The sequence below is a fragment of the Metopolophium dirhodum genome, chromosome 8 (assembly GCF_019925205.1).
Source record: "Metopolophium dirhodum isolate CAU chromosome 8, ASM1992520v1, whole genome shotgun sequence".
NCBI lineage: Eukaryota > Metazoa > Arthropoda > Insecta > Hemiptera > Aphididae > Metopolophium > Metopolophium dirhodum.
Window position 1 is genome coordinate 13,069,786 of NC_083567.1, and position 20,192 is coordinate 13,089,977.

The window sequence follows — 20,192 nt, forward strand, 5'->3', positions numbered from 1 at the left end:
AAAATATAACTATATTAATATTAGTATATACAGTCAAAAATCATAAATCATTAAATCATAAAGGATATTACTAAGTACCAGGATGTATTAGAATAAATACTTACGTTATCACAAATCACAATATAGTGACCAATTTAATAATATCTACCTATTGGTTTTTATAATTGCTATATTTTTTTAAAATCACTTTAAAGTGCATTGATTATTTTTTTTATGCTTTATTATAGCTTTTGTTTGAATAAAAAAATGTCATTATTTATTTTTAGTACCTACCTATTAGGTACCTATGCATAGTAGGAAAAAAAATCAAATACTCTTTTTAGAACGAACATGTCTGGGGCGAAACAAACGATGTGAAATGTTGTTGTCGTTACCCATACAGGTAGAAAAAAAAACACAAATCCATTTTATGATAATAGTGATGAAGATAATAACAGCGAATGAAGAATGCGAATACAAGAGTACTCAATGCACTATAATGATAGGAAAAAAAAAAGTAGAAGAAATGAAGTATAGACGGAAAACGAACAGCCAACCGCACGCTGAATATAAGTGACCGGCCTAGCGTGCGCCCGGTGGTAGGGAAGAAGTTATAAAAGGAACTGGTGGCAATGATCTTGGACGCAGTGCAGTTTACCAGTCCTTGACCGATGTCGCGCCGTGCACAGGTGTCATCACTACTGTAACGATTATAGTACGATCCGGTCTCCGAGACTTAAACGCTTCCGCGTACACCGACTACGGTTTTAATTTTTTATACATAATATTATTTATTTTTTTGGTTTTATAAATTATTCATTATAATAACGTAATTTCACGTTTACTACATTTATAGTGATTATAATATACGTAAATTGTGTAAATATCATAGTAGTTTAGTGTGGATATTGGTGGAACGGGTATACTACAGCGGCAAGTGCATAGGACGGCACGTGAAGGTAGAAATTGTAAGTACATTATGAATATTCATATTTATTAGGTATATTATTTTATAATATTGTTATTCACAACTTTTCGATTATCGTGTAACTTATAGTAAAAATGGCAATTATTGACCTCAGTAACATTGGTAAAATTAGCAATGGTAGGAGCAATATAGTTATTTATATTTACGAATATTTATTTAGTCATAACTACTCATAAGTAATAATTCGTAACATATAACTCAAAAGTCATATCTTTAAATTTAACTTTTAATATTAAATCATATTAAACTATAATGTTAAATTGTTAAATCTTATACCTAAATCTTTTCATACAAATTTGAATATTTTTATGTATAAAATATATAATAACTTGTTCATAAATATTAGTTACCTAACTCTGAATTATTTGAGATTAATCATTAAAAGGATAAAAAGTTTTAATGTCCTCTCATTTATTCAAAGAAAAAAATTATCGTTGGCACGCCTTCCCCCCCCCCCCCCACCATTTCTTGTGAAATTAATGACTGTCTTTGAAGTTTGAGGAACTGATGAAAGATGATCCATGTAATCATGGGAACCACGGCCGTATAACGGTTAAGGTTCCAAAATTGAAATGATCGCCAAAATAAAATAAATAAGTAGATGGAAATTGTTAACAATACTTTTTTTTTTTGTATACGATATAACAAGTAGGTATAATATTAGCTGTGTACTACCTATTAATTATTATTATTACAATATTAATATTCAACACGATCAGTAGTGAATTTCGCTACGACGATAATAATATAAATATTAAAAAATTGTAACGATAAAACATGCTAATAATACGGTTGACCTACTACACCAATGTGCGTTTTATAACTGTGCTGGTTACTGAGCACTTGGCAGCCAGCCCACATCGTCACCCACATGTACGCTAATGACAAACGCAAATGAGAATTCGATTATACCGTCGTTTTCCGGAACACTTTCCATTGTGGTGGACGTGTCCTCTATGTCCAACGCCTTAACACACGCGCGTGTATTTTTAATAATAATATGATATTATGTTGTTGGCGTAAATTATTTAACCGTATGAATTTTATTATTTTTTTCAACCACTATTAGTGGTCTAAAATTGATCGCGTGTTTTTCCAACTTGACCTAGTGCCGGAGGTAAGAATCGGAATAAAAAAAAAAAATCCCCGGCGAAGATAATCCGATTCGATCGTTAACCATACACCGGCACTCTAAATCACGAGTAATTTAAGTAAAATGCTCTTACGGCACCGGAATCAACCCAACATTATATTATTATGTTTCCAGTGTTAAAAATGTGCCATCGTCATTATTTACTTTCAGCCCGTTAATTCCCACTCGTCTTCGCAGCAACAGTATTCGCTGTTTGGAGAAAAATATAATAATAGTATAATGATCGGACACATACCGTTTGGGTTTGGCGTGTGTGCGTTTTTCTTTGTGTATACAAGACAATCGCTTAGCATTAGTATTTCAGATTTTGAGCGCAGCGATGAATGTACCTATTTAAAAAAACCAAGTAATAAAAATACCGAATTAGGTATACGAAATTTATCATCATTGTTGGTATTTTATTTTATTATTTTAATAACAATGTTTAATAAACATGTTTATTAGTCAATCAACATACAATTTTATTTTATATGATTGGCTAATATTTAAAATTTTGACATGATATAATATTATAATATTTGTGTAAATTCTATCATTAAGAAAAGTTAACCGTTAGGTATAAAAAATAAAAATCGATATGGATAGTTAAGAGACCACACAAGTACAATTGTTTTTTCCGTCTTACACATGACGTGTAATATTATAAAACCCCTCAGTATTTCAATAATTGTAATCGGGATTAAGGTATTATAATTATTACTTATTGGACTAAACAACTATAGTAAATACCTAATAACATTAGGCATCCATGTCATGCGAAAAGATTTATATTTTATTATTAAAAAATAATTAATAATTATAAATAACAACAAATTAAAACAATATTAAATACTAACGTTCTTAAAAATTAAAACAAAGCTAATGACAAAAAACAGATATTTAAAATATTTTTGGACACTTTATGACACAATGACACGACTAGTTGCTGAAGAAATTATTGTTGTTAAGTAAATTAGAAATATACTAATATTTCAGCATCCACAAAAAAGCTAAATGCCCAAAACAAGTTTACGTATTTTTTCAAAATTAAGAAGATGGATAATGCTTCAATGTTTGTACATTGTTAAATTTAAATTTAAAGTTATTATAAAATTTAATAAATGTCTATAATTGTTTTATTATATTAATATTTGCAGCACAGGCTACAGCTGCAACTAACATACTATATAGACATTGTAAAGACAAAAAAATAACTTTTCGGTAGTTGAAAACAAACGATTATTTATTTTTTATTAATAACAAATAATAGTAATTACCATTCATCCACTAATATAATATGATATATTATAATTAATTTCGTATGAAAAGTATTGCAGAAGGTTATCTAAACAATATAATTTATATCATATTATATTTAGCGATTAGTCCCATATGGTCTGTTATTCTGTCACATTCGTCCAATAATTTTGAAACTCGCACGTATTCGATTTATTTAAATTACTACCGTTCGCCGTTCTCTAGTAACAAACACGACGAACCAATTAATAAATATCTATTTTTATTACAGTTAAATGAAGGTACCTACCTGCATTTAATGTGTATTAAAATAGGTGACAATCAAAAACGCGAAACCACACGAATTCAAACACTAGATAGGTACGCCATGTGGAACAAACATCAATGAACGATTATTATTAATATTTACCGTTTTGTGGTGTTGTGGAGCAACATCGTACGAACATCTCGGGAAGTAAAATCAAAATTGCAAAGTCATTGACTTTGCGGTTTGCGGTATTTCACTTTTTTCCCATTTCTTATGATATGGTTTTATTTTATATTTTAATTTTTAACACTGTGTAATGTACCTATATAGAAATAGGGTGTGTGCGTACCTAGCTATAATAACGAGGAAATATCGAAACAAGTTTTTACCGGCTCGTATAATAATCGTAATATCATGTACAGTCGTACTGCCCATATTATTATTACAAGTCGACTTGCTGCGAGTACCACAGCCATCGTACTTTGGCGCTCGCGAATGCCTACAACACTTGAGACAATAATACCATTATTATTATAATGTAGGTGAGCATGCATAGCGACCGAGTATATTACAATACTGGAGCTGCTGCAGAATATTCTAGTGTAACGTCGGACTTGTTAACGTATAATAATAATAATAGTAATAAATAATAATCAGAGTTTCCAGAAGCCATGGACTCGGATCCGCGCGGCGACTATTAACGTTGCCGGCCGGCGGTTTTAAAATCAATGTATATAGCAGTTGTAGATGCATGTACATTATAGTGCATCGGTGTACCTATGTATACTCCAGTAATGAGTTGAATCATCACTAATTCATAGCGCATAGGTAGCACGCACACACACACACACACACACACACACACACACGCACTTGAACATAATATGCACGTTGTACAAAGCAATATTGTGAACACACATCGACACGTGTGCGAGTACATCGTAGGCACGTCGCTCGTTCGAAAATGTGTGGACCGAAACGTATGTTTTACCATGGACCACAGTACAGCGTACCTATATAATTACACAGGTAGTTTTTGTGTTAGGCTTGCAGTAGGTATGATATATAATAATAATAATATGATATTATAATTTACGAGGCTTCAGAAAAAAAAGACGAAACATCGTGTTTCGATCGAAATTGGCTGTTTTTAAAACGTGTGTAATCATTACAAGACGTTGTACTGTGTACAATGCACTTAAAAAAAATATAATATATAAACTATATAGGTAATATTATTATAGCTGGTAGGTAAGGCATTGAGTGTGTTCAAAAAATTCTAAACGCGACGACTGCATAATACACACGACATGCCCATAATTATTGTGCCTGACGTCGTTTATTCGGGAACGCGCGATAAACGCCAAAACCGCAATTTTCTCGTAGTCTCCTCCAGCAGCCTACTGCTGCGGAAAACTCTCGAACGGACAAGCTGCACAATAATATAATTATCATTATTATTCGACTTGTCGCTCCGTTCGGATTCAGTGCTCGAGACCGACCACCATTACGTCGGTATATTATAATGATACGATCAGCAGTCCGTTCATCCCTCGTGTGTGTGTGTGTGTGTGTGTTCTATAGGAAATGATCCAATTATTATTACGTGTGTTTGTCTAAAAATAACGTTAGCGCTATTTTAAGATGAACTCTTTCGGGTGATGATGTGCATAAAGTGAGCACATAACATGCGAGCCGACAAAAACAATAAACCGGTTTGCCTCGTTTTCAGTATGTTCCGTCGTATGTGAAACTTTGACTCTCGCGGGGGTAATTGCCCAGTTCACGGTATACGCGTTATAAACCAGTATATAGCGATGATATACGTGGGTCCCGTTACGTTTTGGTTTCGTTCTACCGTTTCCGTATTGTTTTTTTTTTAGATATTACTTTACTGCCTACACCTCGAAATCAAGGGGGTTTTGGCGGAAACGAGATAGTCAAATTGCACTTTTTAACCTAAATTAAATAGTCGAATTGCACTTGGTTTAAAAAAAAAGTAATGGTCGAATTGCACTTAGGTTAAAAAAAAGAGTTTTCAACAAAAATGTTCAAAAATAAAATTAATTTAAACATTTTGAAAACACTAACTTCCCTTCCTGCTTAAAATTTACTTATTTACCCATTGACTATTTTTTACTCTATTTTAGATGAAAATATGTGCTTAACACTTTTGCTTATTTCCTCTTAAAGACCCTTTTTTATATTTTTAATAATATGTGGGTATACATAAAATTTAATATTATCTCAGGCCCATGATTAGAACGCGTTTTCAAATAATATATAATATGTATAATAGTACGTAGTCATTATAGAGGTTTAGTTTGACCTAAAACTAGAACGGAAATTATAACTTTTTAAATTTTAACGTTCGAAATATTTCAACAGTAAATTTTTAGACAATAAATTTGTAGGTTAATTATCATTACAGTTTATATTTTTAAATCATATGTGTTCTTCTTCATAGTGTTCATACATAATATAATATAATATATGTATAATGTAATGAAATTTGTAAAGCAAATAAGCAATATTGAAAATTGTTAGCGCGTGTAGACTCCAGAGTATGCTCGAAAAAGTGACTTATAGTAATAACTAATAAGCATAATAATGAAATAATTACGGTGTGTGGACCTATGTTTACTGCTAAACATTAATTATCTGGTTTAAATAAATACCTAATAGGTACAAAAAATAAATAATGAGAATCCAATATGAGTGACTAGGATTTAAGTATTTTAGTTGGTACTTCACTTTGGTAGGTATTTCAAAAATTACATTAAAATAAATCAATACTAGTTACAAACAGTTTGATCAATTGAAACATTTTGTACGTAGGTGTAATCAAAAATATACGAGAAAATTAGAATTTTTCGTTTTAAATACCAGAGTAAATTAAAAATGTTAATTCATAAGTTACAAGTTGGTTACAAGTTATAGCTTAAAACTATGTTATAATAATAAAATTGTCAATATAATTGTTCATATTAATAATTAATAACTATAAAGATGTATTCAAAAATGTTTCAATAATATATCATCAATATTATTCAAGAGAACAAATATGTTTGAAATGCAAATCATGAAGAAAAAACGCTTGGTTTTATTATTTTTCTGTTTGTTCTACAATCCATCCATGTTGTATTTTTTTCTTTTTGTGTATTGTAATTTGTAACGATAAATTAAGGCCAATGAAATCGATTTCGGCAAACGATCGTCCTGAATAATATTTCTAGTACAAATCCATTTTTTTTATTATTTTTTTCACGTAACTAACATCATCTCATTCACACTGGATGTTTCGATATTACAGGTAGGTAGGTATACCAATTAATCTAAAATCGTCAGTTTTCACTTTTGAACTAAAATTATTATTTGTCAATCAATCTTAAAAATGCGCATGCTATTGCAAAATAATATTTTGTGGCATTTTTTTATAATAATATATCATTAATGACGACTGACGAGTTAATAATATAGGTTTTAAGATAAATGTTTTTTTTTTTTTTTGTAACAAAGCATATTGAGGGAAGTGTCGGCTTCTCATGGCGGCCCTCGTTGACTTCTAATGACTGGTCGTAAATGATAAAAAAAGAAAAATACAATTATGTATTATATTTGCGTGCTTGTGTGTGTATGTTTGTGTTTGACTTCGCAATAATACACCTGCAGTGGGTTCGTGAACAATGAAATGCGTAAGGTCGAGAGGGTGAGCGGGTATACACATTCGTTACCGTAATGGAATTCGCACTGCACATGAGAACCGACGACGTCGTTTACCTGCCTCATTCAAAGGGGGGAGTTGTTTATAAAAATTGTTTTGAACTTAACGTTTTCGATCAATAATATTTTCTTTGTGTGGGGTTTAAAATAAGAAACATGCATTATTATATATGTGTTTCCAAGCAATTAGTAACGGCAACCAGGCGTATCCGTTCATTGTGGAATGTGAAGTTGTACGATAGGTATATATTGCAAAAACTTAACGGGTGTTATTACTTTCCGGGGGAAGTATGTAGAAAAAAACGAAGAACATCGATTTGTACATTATTATAGACCACTTAATTAGTTTTTGTCGGCGCTGTAAAGTCGGTATTTTACGGCTGAAACTTCGCAGAGTCAAATGTGTTTTTCAACCATTTAAAATATTATAGGTAGGTACTAAGGCTATTAATACCTCTGGTCAGTGATGGCGCCGCACCCAAGGGGTGGACTAGTGGTGCTCATGCCTCCCGGGGAGCTTGTCAAGTGTTGAATTAATCAAAAATCAAAATCTTTTGATTTTTTTTTTCAATTTCGTTTCTTTTATATTATAGGTACGTTTTTTTTAATAGAATAGGTAGTTTCAGTAAATTAAGTGTACTAATTTATATTGCAGCAACGGTTGGCAGATAGTAATTTTCTGATTTTGGCCTTTGTATGATTGATATTCACACAATCACACTAAAATACCTATACTTTTTTATATTACGATAATAATACGTAGGTTTTTAGCTATTGGTGGTTGTATATACCGGAGTCTCAACGGACAAAGTTATTTATACGTCGATTTTTTTTTATTACCATACCTAAACGTATGCACTATGCATTATGCACATTTACACTACTAACTGCACGTTCCATAATTCATGTGGGAATATCGTTTTGGACCGCAATTGTACGTTTGTGCGACGTATATGTGGTTTCCAAATGGAAAAAACAACAAACGATTACCGGTATTATCGATGCAAATCCCAAGTGGATTAAGACGTATGAAAAAAAGAAAATGATTTGTTTTGTTTGTATACGAACCAACCAGCAGGATACTTTTGTAGTTATATTAGACCCCCTGGACAGTGAACTCCATATTCTTCGTCCTCCTAATTAGCTACCTATACACCAGCTATAGCATAAAAAAAAATCAGAAGTCTTCTTGTTTTCCCAACATAGTTTTGCTTGTCAATCAATATTTTGTTCTATATAATATAATATATACATGGGTATAGAGTGATTAGTGGTGTACTGCATTTACTGCATAAACTGCATAAATTGCATATATATATATATATATATTTATATATACACGCACATTTACAGATATGTACCATAGTATGCGCACAAATGGATATTATTAGATATATTTTTATTTTTTAGTTTGAAATATATGTGATTCACATACGAGTGAATTAATGAAATAAATTTAAGACAATATGTATCGTATATATTCTCATGTAGGCATAAGGTATAAACGTAACGCCATGATTATAATATTTGGAATCAGTTATTGGTCTAATTAAATTACTTCTCATTTAAAGACTTGAAGTTAACTATAATGTAGCTTTACTAATTAATTTATTATCTCGACTGCGCCGTGAATAAACAATTTTTTTCCCTGCTCGGCTTTTGCATTAAAAATTCCGTAACTCCGTAATTAAGTCTTACCTATTTAATACGAAAATATCTATGCGTTTAATACAAGTTCGGGAATGCGAATAAAATGATAAATCTATTACGATAAACATTTTGCCGTGTCGTCTATATAATGATGGGTTAAAAACTTTTTAATGATTTAAAAAACGAACCATATGTCGTACATGTATTATACTGTAACGTTAACACTAAATAAATAAAGAAGTTGAAAAAAATACAATTTTCGATAAGTAGGTCTCATAACATAATAATATCGAACATTCCACGCGATATTATACCGAAATCAAACACGCACAGATATTATTTTCGATAATAATACGTGTGTCAACTGCCGTACAAAATATTGTATTTAAACCAACACAACGGTATAATATTATATATATAAACTATTTAGTGATATACTTACAGATGCATCTTATTTTAACAGGTGTGCTGAGATTCCTTTTGTGTTCATATTATTTACGTACAATGCGAGTTGAAACTTGATCAAAATATTTGTTCACATCATGAATATTATTTATTATTACAACAATCGCTTAATATTGGGTACTTGCATTACTTAGCGATCTCTTATACAGTTATACTTATAAACGAGCAAAAATTGACGACATTCAAATTTATTTTAATTCAACCATGTACCAAATATAAATACTTTTAAACATATTATATTTTAGGCGTGCGCATGGGGTATGGCAGCGATGCAGCTGCATACCCTGAACGGCATGAATGAATAAGGTTCGTTCCTCCCGAAGATAAAATATTATTATAAGCGGTCTATGGTCCATGGTTTTAACACGTCCATGAACATTGCGTGTTAAATGTTCATAAATTGTTTATTCATAATTATTTAATGATAAAAATAATAATATTATATTACGACATATTATAAAGTGGGTGATTTAAGGTTTCCACTTTGGTTATCCAAGTAAAGTAAAAAGGTTAATTTTTAAATTAACGTACTGTATGATATTTTCATAATTTTAAAAGCTTAAAATAACGTTTACGTTTGGTGGCGGTGTTTTGCATACTGTGAAAAAATAGGTTTGCACATTCCTGTATATGATATTAAACAAAAGGTATACTTACCTTAAATTAACGTATAATATGATTTTACTTACTCTTGTTAAATGTTGTACATATCTTACGTTTCATATTTTCAATTAATTAGATCTGTAGATTAGAAAACATAGTGTATCGTCCTCGTAAAGTTTTTATTTTTATGAAATTTTAAAAGCCAACGTACATTTTTATATCCCGGAGCAGCTAGGACATTATATTATAATATGTATTATTCGTAGGTAGTATTTGAACACTAAATAACAGTTATTCTGTGTTTTGAATACATAAAAATCAAATTTCGGAAGAGTTGGCATTACATATAGCATTGATTTTTCAATATATAGATTTTATAAAATCAATGCTTACAGGTAATTATTTAAAAAGTACTCATAAAAGACCAAATTCTATTTTTATTTATCGAAGTACTCCGAAAATATTCTGCTTTAGAAATTAGAATAAGGAATTAATAATGTATGTTGTCTTTAAATCAAGTATATAATTTAAAAAAGACGTTGATAAAAATAGTGACAATTTTATTTTCAAAAATGCATTTTGTTTTGTAATGAAATTATGTAAAACAAATATTTTAAAAAACGTTTATAGTCTTTGGAATAATGAGTGTTATTCTAAAAGAATCATCCAGCGTATGTTTTTTTGCATAAATCCTACACAAGACTTTTGGGTTTCGAAACCATGTTCCGATTAGCATAATATATAATATAATAAACCTACCTAATAATGTATATTCCAGTTGCGATTTGTATCGATCAATTACCCTGCGCAGGAGGATTCGATCTACACCACGGCATGACGTCCACAATACGTGTATATATACCTATATTATTATTACATGTTACACGCAGGCTATATATTATAATAGAACTAGTGGATATAATATAATATTAAAATCCGAAGATGATTTCTCGAAACCCCGAGAAGACGGTTTCACGATTTAAGTCAAAACCGATTATTTCGAAATCTGGAATGCGTTTTCGCGATTGACCCTGTGCGATATTATATCGAAGACATGTCGTTTACTATATCAGCACACGTCTTGATTAGTGAAAACAATCGGCAATCGATCATTGCAGTTATACTCACCGACATCCCAGTCGGCAATCGCAGGACCGAATGATCAAAGACTCGGGATAACCTAGAGCGGTCGTCGCGGCGGTGTGTGTGTGTTTAGTCAGAATATCGCAATGTCGTTGACATCATCGCTGAAGACGAACCGTGGGGTGTGAAAGAAGGCCGGGGGAGTAATTGGTTTTGCTTTCCGTGGCGTACCTATAGAGTTATATTATATTATATTGTCGGGAATACACGCCGGCTAAGCACAACCGGATTGTCCATATAAAATATACACGCGCACACACATATACATATATATATACAGGGTGATTCACCAAACATGTTCAACCCCATTTCTTCCATTTAATAATGTTTTTTTTACAAATTTTAAATTTTTAAATACTTAAGACCGTATTCATTAGCTATTCGTTAGAATTTTGGATTAGGGAAGTACCAATATTTTCAAAAAAATAATATACTAAATAATTTACCACCGACCGAAACTTCTCACGAGTAATACGAAAAATCTCAAAAATTTAAAAATATAGTCTTTGAGTCCAAAAATAAAATTTTAATAAATTCGTTATTATATAAATGGAATAAAATGGGGGTACACATGTTTGGCGTATCACACGGTATAATATTATATAATATATATGGGTAGTGGGTATTGGGTACGTATAACTTGTTTCCAGAAGTATTTCTATTCTCCCTCTGCCGTGAGATCTCGTTCGCCGTACATAATTATACGTCAAATGACATTTGACAGTGGCAATTATTATCGTTTCAGACGGCGTGGCGTAACGATATAATAATATTATTATACCTACCTAAATAGATGACGATATTGCCATAACATCAACGCATAACATATAATATAATAATACATATCATATATTATATTATAGGTACTTATATTATATACCTACCACCGATACCTATACTTAGGTATATAATAATATTTATAATGTTTTTTGTATCATATTATAGGTAGGTGCTGCACATACATATATATAATTTATTATCGATAATAATGTAACAATGTCGCGAACAAACACACGTCATAATGCACGCGCATATATTATACCTATATGCATTATTATTATAATATGCTTGTGTGATATCCGTCGTTTAGACGTCCCGACGTACGGCGTACCTATATTACATAATATTATTATTATATACAGCTCGGCCCCGGCCAGGTTAATGTCCGTCGGTTTTGTGGTACATTAGTTCTTGTGGGAAACCGGCGGTGACGGAGTGCACACATACACCATACATGAGTATATATTATTATTATAATATAATTTTATTATTATACGAGTATATGACGTACGCTTTTCCTAGGCTACTCCGCGTGTATCGTATCGTCGTCGGAAAAGTCGGAAAAGCGAACGTTATTACTTGCATCGTAGGTACTTATAGTAGAGGATAGTCGTCAGCCGCGGTGACTCGCCGGAAAACCATAATATATAAAACACGATATAATCGTCAGCATTATCCACGGAGAAAAATAAAAGTCTAACAATCATCTTAACATTATCTCAATTGCACAAGACACTGTGTATCTGCAGCCAGCATACAATTTATTATGACGAACAACCAAATTAATTATGGCCTCATCATCTTACGCGTGTATTTACTATTTTCTAAGACTATATACATGAGCACCTATATAGTCACTGATAATTGTTATAAGTTCGCACACGGCTCATTTGGGTGTTATTCGATTGCAATAATCTATAATAATGATGATATGATAATATATGTGTACTTCTCCTAGTCCTACTCCTACCCCGTATCAAATTAATAAATTTATAAACACTTCAAATATTTAAAGAAAATCGTTTTCGAAAAACGCATACAATAAAAAATGAAAATAAATTACAATTCAATATGGTTTCAATATTAGGTAGGAACCTATAAATATATTGGTTCACGTGGTTGTTGGTTGTCGGCGAACTGCGTGGAAATAGTACGAGAAAACGTTCATGGAAAATCGTTTGTCCGTCGTTACTACAAAATATAGGTAATAGGTAAAGGTATCTAATTTATATTTAAACGCAAAATTATTGTTGAGCATAATATAATAAAATTAAATAAAAGATGATTTGCCCGCGATAGTACCGACATTTTTGCTGCACTTTCTACTTATATTGTAAATTTGTAAATAACAATGATTAGGTGCGGGGTACTTATGTAGATTGTAGCTGATGGGTACCTATGTTGTTATATTGTATTGGACTGATTATTGACAGAATAGTCCGATTTGAATTGGAGCGTTTACGGATGCAAAAAAATGCCCAGTCATTAGTTCAATTAAACCGAAAAATATTCATATTATATGCTATAATAACATCATCGATGCATTCGTCCAAATCCAAATGGTCGGATAATGTTCGCAAGACCGCCAGTATAAAAATTGATTTTTGATGGTAACGTATTATTACCTACGACACGATTTAAAAACCATAATTAATGTTATGTTCACATTTGGTACCAACAGTATTGCAGCAGCTGTATAGACTGCACCGCGTAAACCTCCATGTACTCGTGAATCGTGATACGGTTATATTTAGTTTTGATTATTAAACGTATTCATTAACTAGGTCACCACCGTCGTATCATTCAAATATTTTTTTATCCACTGTGTTCTAGTGACAATTTAATGCAAACCAATGAACAAAAGACCATCAAGAATAATTCGGGGCGTTTTACTTTCTTCTTCCTGACAGCCTTTATAATGTTATACAAAAACCAGAAGGCTCGAATAGTCGTATATATATATGTATAAAGTATCTGTATATAGCTATTATAATGATCCGTTATATTTGATATTTCACTTATTTCTTTTCATCCGAAAATACCTACATATTAACCAGGCGATGAGCACATTCTAGGTCATTTGTAGAGTTGTGTTCGAATTTCGATTATTTATTTATTATAGTTTATACACCGGCATGGCAGGTTAAATGTGATTCGTATATGATTCGTGACTACGGCGGGTAGTAAAAATCAGAGAATCAGACAGTATTGACAGACTTCACAAATTATGACAACATTACGAAAAGGGAAAAGATCGTATTTTGATTGCATAGTTGATTATGTAGGTACCGAGTACCGACTATAAAAATGAAATGTCTATTATAATATTAGGTAGATATTTGATATTAATAACTGTTGTAATTTTTATAAAATATATAACGTTATATCGTTTAACGATAATCGTTATTATGATTGTTTAAAAAGTAATTTGATTAAAGAAGATCGCAACAGCTGTTATTCGATGGTTACAGTGCGGTAAATAACACCATTCATTAAATTCTGAAATAAAATATAATCAATTATTTTAAATTATTTATACACTTTGTTCGATAATTTGACTGATTTATGATAAAACATAATCATTCTTGAAAGGTAATCTAAAATAATGTTCTTTCCATTATCACTGCCCCTGTATTTAAATTTGTAAACATTTTTTATTTTTCAAAATATCCAATTATTATATTGAATATTATAATTATTATAATAGTATTTTAACGGTGTATTGATTAGTTATTGATCGCCATTAGTAATTGGCAATTGTTTCGTTTCAGTAGATATAGTAACTAGAAACGGGAGTTGTGTGCGGGCGCTAAACGATGCGAAAAGAAATAGGTAGGTAAATCGTGGGGGACGACTGTGTACGGTATGACCCAGTAAACGAATGCCAAATAGACAATAATAATGATAATAACAAGAATAATAAAAAAAAATAAAGAGATAGAACTGGACCATTATAGTATAGGAACTACCTACGTACGGGCAGATGCCATTTTAATAATGATGACGTTCACAGCCGTATTCATCAGTAACGGATTCATTTATGTTCACCTAAGAGAAGAGAAGATCATGATGACGGTTTCTTTGAATATATTGGATCAGATTAATTTGTCACGCAGTAAATAAAGAATGGTCAACTATACTACGGTCTACAGACCTCGAGACCTTCACCCATATATAATATGTATAGTATATTCTATACCGCTGCAATGTCATTATCTACATATCATTAATCTAGTATAGTTATTAGGTATTTCTATACCGTTCGATATATTTTTTTATATCACAGTTTCCATACAAACTGTCGAAAATCAGATTATCATCGATATATTAGACATAGACATTATTTTAACCAATATAACCAAGTATGTACTAATAAATCATCAATGAATAAATAGGGCAACAGGTTAAACTTTTCTAAGTCTAATTTTAACAATTATTGTTTATAATATAGGTACCTAATATTATAATTATCAATTATATTGATTAATATTTAATACCATAGCATAATGTAGGTATATAGATACTGTATAAGTGTTACATAATCTGTTTTACTTTAATTTAAAGAATAAACATATTATGCAGGTGGACCACGGTAGGTTTGTTTCATAAAATATTTGTATTTGTAGAAAACTATATTTTTGTTTTAGACGTTTATCATCGTCGTTTAGTGTGAAATCTATAAATTCATATATAATTATGACCATAAACTATAGTAGAACTAGATATTATCCATCGTATATACCTATTGCTTTCTCAGGTAGTCGAGTTGAATTAAAACGGTCGTCTGCTGCAACTGCAGTATGATATATTATGTGTGTACTCTTCCTTTGTGTCGTGTATATATAGGTACGCGTTCAGTGTCGAACTCGTATTAAATCAAAAGATAACCGAGATAAAATTGTGTCGATATTGAAAAAGAAAACGTAGAAATTATTATAAACGACCGCGCTAGCGCGGAGTCATCGTAGATCAAAGATAATATAATAATGTATTTACAATATAAGCCGCCGCTCTTGGAATATTGTCTATTGAACTTCAGTGTCTCTGCGGACTATAAATTCGATGTTGGTATTCTTGTAGCGTCCGGAGCCAGAGATATAAGTCGTGGAAAACGTATAGGTGCCTCCTACCTGTAAGATAAATAAAATCGATATAATATCGTAATATAATCGTAATATATAATATTGTGTCGCGAAACGTTAATATTAGCGACAATTGCAGCACCTGCGGTCTGCAGCCGTTCCGTAAATCCAACAACTTGGGTTTTATTTGTCTATATAACCTAACCTGCAGTAGACAGTGTCGTGTTAAATAATTATATTATTTTTTGTTTTACTCGTTATTAAACGACACTATACATGCATAACACAATATAACAACGAGCAACGAATAATTGGCACTTAATTAATGGTTAAAATAATATTAGCGGTATACCAATAACAGCTACTCGTATGATTTTCCGCTCCAGGTGACACGATACATATAGCCAACTGCTGCTGCAGTGACACCATACCGCAGGACGCATAATATAATAATAAATCCACCATTTATATCCACGCATAATCACTGATGCGATGATAATAATAACCAAAAGACATACACCGTATACGCGCGAAACCGTAGAAGAAACCCGTTAATTCCGTTGATTATAATAATAATATTATGATGTATACGTACCTACCTACCTGCCTATATACATTTATTATTTTTTTTTTTTGCACAACTCAAAATCATTGGTTTTTCTTGATAATTCGTACATTGAATGATACCGAGAATAACAATAGTAGGATGGAAAAAAAACTAGGATAAACACAGGGACAAAAGCTTTTTTATGTAGGTAGGTATAATGTTGTGCGCAGTCCGTTTCGCGTGAGTGATATTTGGTACCTAGGTATCAGATACTGCAGTGAAGAATATGATGTATCGGGGTTAATATGAAAATATAACGTCACGTAACAGATTGTCAACAACAGGTCGGTAGATTATAATATTATTAAAGGTAGAAATGTATAATATACTTGGCCACTTGGGTACCTACTTGTTGGTCACGAGGATCAGTTAACCTCTTGTATGGACAAATCAATATTGATTTGCTTAAACATTTTGTTAAATTCAGTTAAGAATTATTTTACCGAGTAAAAACTATACATACCAGTTGGCAGTTACTAAACTTGGCCAATTAAAATTTTTAAACAAAATAGTATAGGTATTACATTTCATACAATCAATTAATAGGTAATCGTATTTTCAATTTACTAGTGTTACACTATTATAAAATGTACCTAATATAAAATAAACTGAAATAAAAACTATGCATAATATAATATGAGAATTATATATTTATATATTAATTTTGTGGTGAACTTTGATTATATATTTTTCATACCTAGATACTTAGTTGTGTAATAAAATATGTGCATATGCACTGTGCAGGTATTTATTCAAACAAACACTTTTTTTATAACATTTATTTTAAGTATATTTCTTTTTTGTGTCAAACCTGAAATGGCATTTTATTTTACGGTAAATATGGGTGTAATCAGTGGCATATATTTTATGTTTATGGACGTATTATTAAATATCTTATGATAGGTATATTATAATAGTTGTAAAGAGATGCTTCAAGCGAGCACGACTGGCCATCGGCTATTAAAATATCAAACACACATTGGTTTATGGCTATAACAGTAAGAAAATAAATAAGAGAAGCGAAGGTGGGAAAAAAACGTTGATTTGATCACGAACGAGCAACTCATAAATATATTTACGGAATAAGTACATATTTTGGATACAATAATATACCTACAAACCTCAAGGCGCGCGATGTCTATATGCTATCAACGATTTCGGCGTGGCGGACCTTATGAAGTTATGAAAACCGTGTTCGTGTAAAGATTGCATTTTTTAAGAATGATACATAACGGTGAGAGATTCGAATTTAATTTGTATTGTATTAGCTTAACATAGTCTGAGAACTGCAACATGGGTACTTCCCTAATTCAGCCACTGTGAGAAATCAGGTAGGTAATAAGAAAAAAAAAAGTTTAAATCAGTATCATTATATCAAGGAACGCATTAAATGTTGAAAATATATATAAGTGCATATATTTTTACGTATTGAATACAAACAAAGGATGCGTTGATGCATTCATTTTTTATACAATCTCAGTACGTAAAATTGAAAATAATATTTAAAAAAAAACAACTGTTGCTCCGTAATAGATCACAAATTATAATTATTTTAACAACCATACATGACCGCATACCAAAATCCATAATAGACAAATTATTAATCAAAATATGTTTACATGGTGTAGGTACATAGAGTATAGATTATAGGTACCTATATAATATTAAAGTCATGGATATAACAGTTATTATATTACCCGACGACATAATTTCTAAATTGTATAATATTATGTATTATGTGTATTGTGTCATATTGTATCCGCATTTACCATCACGGCATCGCCTACATAGTGTAATATACTAATATATGTCGTATATAATAATATCTATTTTTAATCGTAATGTTAAACAAATAACACACAATGTGTGTAGTACATATTATAATATATCTTTATAAATCTATAAACCTTAAGTTACAAATATTATCAAAAAAAATCCCATCATGTTTTGAGAATGCTTGAGTGCTTGACTAAATCATGGAAAATCGCATATCCTACATATAGAGATGACCTCGTCAAAATAGAAAAAAACGCGCCAACGGTATTGAACTACGTGCCCAGGTCTCCTCGGTTCTGCCCGTGTTGCAATTACCAGCAATCGAGAAAACCTAATTAAATCAACAGCGAACTTATTTCCAGTTCTCTTCCTCTCGCCGATCTGACCCATTTTTCTCTTGTCTGTCCGTCAGACGACAATAATTGATCGGCGCTTTGCGCAGGGTGCAGGACGTCTGTGCATAATGTCACGGAGCATTGTCTACGTGAACTCGATTTTTCAATTGACAATTTTCGTTGAATTTATAATTCTCGACGCGTCTAGTCATCGTCAAAACTGCAACTTCCAGGTGAAATCGTCATTCAGTCCAATACTCTTCATCGCGCCATTGTATTTGATTTTTATATTTGGAGGCAGAGCTCACCATGGCTGCTCCTCGCCGCCACCTGTGTGTGTATATATATAGGTACACATAATAAAATACGTTATTACAGCAATCCGAGTGTGACAGATGAACAATTATTATGTATCGTTCTATTATTGCGTATATATACGCGCGGAACGGAGATCGTGTAAATTCTGATTGCTACAGCCGAAAAGAATAAAACTGAGCCGGACATCACCACATACCTGTGCCTTTATTATACTATATCGTTATTACTTATTATTATTATCATTATTATATTTTTGTGGACGGCTTAACAACTCTCCGCAGCAGATCCTCGAGATTAACGGTATACCGTCACGTCGGTATATGGTAAAACAATAGCTTTGGTACGCGTCGTCCGAACAATCCAGATATCATTATATACGGTGTGTGGCCTGCCACTACCCGCCCCTCCACCACAATACACTTCCGCCGGGCGCAGTTGCTAATATAATTAAACAGGGAAAAATAGCCGTGTCGAATGGACGAAAACCTATGGTGTGGGGGGTTTTACTATATAAAGAATCTTTAACGCCTTGACTGCGGCCGAATAGTATTCAGGTCGAATTCGGAAAACGACGAAATTTCTTATTGTGGAAATGGCAACAGCTAACACTATCATTTTTATTTGGTCCATTTGATATTATATTGTAATAAAAATCCAAGAAGATCGCACGACTCTAACTATTTATTTCCCGTGGTGTCAACGTCTTTATCGAAATCACCGCGAGTTGACCATCATCGTGATTATATTATTATATTTAGGTAGGTACCTCCTAGCCTAGAAGAAGCCTATACAGTAACTGTCGTCGGAATAAATCAAACAAATTTATTACGGCGAGTGTTCGTCTTTATTCGACATTTATATTACTATAACTATTAACTAGTATAACTCGTGTAAGTTGTACGATTAAGCGATTGGGCTTTATTATTTCGTTACCCGCAAGAGTGTATTGCTACAATAATGAATAAACTATATAATATAGCCAGTGCACTGACCCAGTTCAAAGAGAGTTTAACGCCCCGTCTGCCAATATAAATACCCGCATGTCATACGTCAATTATTATTAAAGCAATTCAAACGTTAATGTGTTCCATGCACGGTTACACCTTT

At 31.8% G+C, this 20,192-nt stretch overlaps 1 protein-coding gene across 1 annotated transcript in view; it reads left to right on the forward strand.

The window, feature by feature from the left end:
- The first annotated feature begins 628 nt into the window (after positions 1–628).
- LOC132950959 (uncharacterized) overlaps positions 629–20,192 on the forward strand; it is a 39,895-nt gene continuing 20,331 nt past the window's right edge. Inside the window, exon 1 of the mRNA XM_061022601.1 lies at positions 629–947. The gene's annotated coding sequence lies outside the window, so the exon portion shown is untranslated. The remainder of the gene's footprint in view (positions 948–20,192) is intronic.